This window comes from Nicrophorus vespilloides, unplaced genomic scaffold, assembly GCF_001412225.1.
Source record: "Nicrophorus vespilloides isolate i.1.1-1 unplaced genomic scaffold, Nicve_v1.0, whole genome shotgun sequence".
In the NCBI taxonomy this organism is placed as follows: Eukaryota; Metazoa; Arthropoda; class Insecta; order Coleoptera; family Silphidae; genus Nicrophorus; species Nicrophorus vespilloides.
Window position 1 is genome coordinate 12,462 of NW_017100107.1, and position 2,649 is coordinate 15,110.

The following is a 2,649-nucleotide window of genomic DNA, read 5'->3' on the forward strand; positions in this document are numbered from 1 at the left end:
GAGTTTACATAAAATTCGGCCGAAAACGTGGAATAATTGCGGACCGTAAATCACAATCGGCTGTAGGACATCAAAGGCAATTAAAACCGTGACGAATTATTAATATTATTTCCCCGCCCATCCCTTTTCGTAATCATTATAATTAATTAAATCGCGCTTTATCGGTTTTGCACGTCGATTTTGCAGCTATAATTACCAACAAAATGAAGCAAATACAATGAATACCTCGAGTTAGGAAATCCTGTGTTCCCAATTCCAGGGATTCCAGGAAATAAAGTTTCAAATTGTACGATTTTCAAGTTATTTTTGTTTTGTATAGAAACAACGTAAATCGACAAATTTTTTTCTAAATTTCAATACTAGAATTATTTTTTTAATATATACAAAAAGATATTATACAATAATCAATCAATAAAAAATCCAATTTTTTTCAATAAAATGAAGCAAATAGTAATGAAAAATAGTTACATTGGAAATTCGAACAATTTACAGCAAATAATTTAAATTTCTCAAATTACGAATCTATAATATTCAAATTGTTCGACTTTCGAGTTACATTGTTCGATAAGAAAAAAGATGTAAATTGAATAAAACCGCAAAATATTAAATAATAATAAAAAAAAGGATATTTAGTTTCAAAAATTGAATAATGAAAAATATAGTATGTAATAATTAATAAATCAAATATGGGGCAAATTATATGGAAACATTTTTAGGAGTTGGCCAATTTTTTATGTAAAATGGGATACGGCAAGCCTTAAATGATAAAAATAACATTGTAATTGAAATTTTCAATACAATTGTTTTAAAATCTGCGGCGGGCCAAATAATACTTCTAGGCGGGGCCTTATCTGGTCATAGTTTGCCCATCACTGTCTTATAACATGAATCAAAGGAAATAGCTTGAACTACGAATACAATCTTTTATAAGAAATGATTTTTCAAATCGTTCGAGTTTTGTAAACTGAATTTAGAATCTACTTTTTAATATTTTTGGACAAATAAACACAAAATATTAGAGTTTTCTTAAAAAAATGTTTATTTTGTTGAACAAAACAACAAAAAGACTAGGGTTTATAACCGAGTTAGAGCTAAGAAGGATTTGTAAATAATTAAAAATGTTTATGTCTATTAAAATACATTGAAAAAGGTCTGTATATTTTGTTGAAAATGAAAGCTAAATAATTACATAAAATGATGTTAACATATCTTTATTACAGCTAAAACCATAGAGTATAATATGATGTAATGTTTTAAAGTTGTCAACACTGTAAACTGCGCTCCTCCGTAGAATAATGACTCTAGACTTGCAGAGAGACCAGATCGTGAAAGAAGATGGTTGAGGTCTTCGGTATAGAAGATATTTGTTTGAGTCCAGATTGAACCGTGAAGGAAGACGGTTGAGGACTCCGGTAGAGATTTGTGTGCTCCAAGAGGACGGTGTTGGTGCTCTAGACTCTAGAGTCTAGAGCGAGCACTGCCCAACCTTTTTATCGCCACGGACTGGTCAACGTTTGTAAACTTTACTTTGGGTGGGACGTGATTTAACATTTAACGCAAAATCAATGAGAACCATGAGCTTGTTTTCTTGTAACGAGACGGTTTCATCTGGGGATTTATGTGCCCCGGTACCAATTTGATCCACTGACCGGGGGTTGGGACCACTGCCTAGGCCAATCGTCGGAGATGAAGCGTGGTGCTCTGAAGGGAGTAGAAAGTATTGAGTTCTTCCTCTCAACTAAAGGAAGTAGCTCCCAGAACCTTCCCATGAAGGAAGTAGAAGATTTTAGTGCACGATTTCACCCGTTGTGTTACAATGTTTAATGTTATTTTTTTGTAATATCTTAATTTTGGAACCCAACATATGAAAAAATAGCTCTTTTTATAATAAATGTGGCTATGTTGGAAAATTCATTTCAATAGTAAAAATAACGGTAATGTTACAACGTGCGGCTCCTTAAACTTATTTTAACAGGCTAATGGCTATTTACTCCAAAAAGGTTTATAACATTATTTCATCCAGTTTATAAATCTATTTTTTTAGAAAAAAAATATACTTGGGAAAATTCGGTATATATTTTCCACAGAAAATATGTTTAAAACTTATTTTTTATTATGAATTGTTAACAAAATATGAGATAACATATTTATTGAAAGCGATGATAAAATAGGTTTATAAAAGAAACTTTGGATAAGTTTACAAGAATATTAAAAACTCTTTGAAAGAATTTGAGTATATGCATGCAAGTAAATTGTGAACGGGTAAAAATTAAGTGGCTCCAACGGAAGCCGGAATTAAAAGCGCGCAAGTAAAACGCGGAGCAAATGGCAAATCCAGCAGTTGATGAAAAAAACAACAAACAAAAGAAAACAAATTATTAAAAAAAAACAAATAGAACTCGCACAATTCGGTGGAACTCCAGGCAAAAAACAAAAGAGTTTAAATTCAATTGCCAAATATAATTGCGCAACGTATGAATGTACCGTTCCTATTCCCGTTCGCATATTTTTGTTTTCAGTTTAATATTTTCATTTTATTGTGTTCTTTGTCTCCTACGCCTTTTGATGTTTGCGCCGTGATTTGCTGTGCATTGTCCGAATTTATTGTCCGGCGTTTAAACTGAGCCTTTCTCATTGACAGAGCACGCA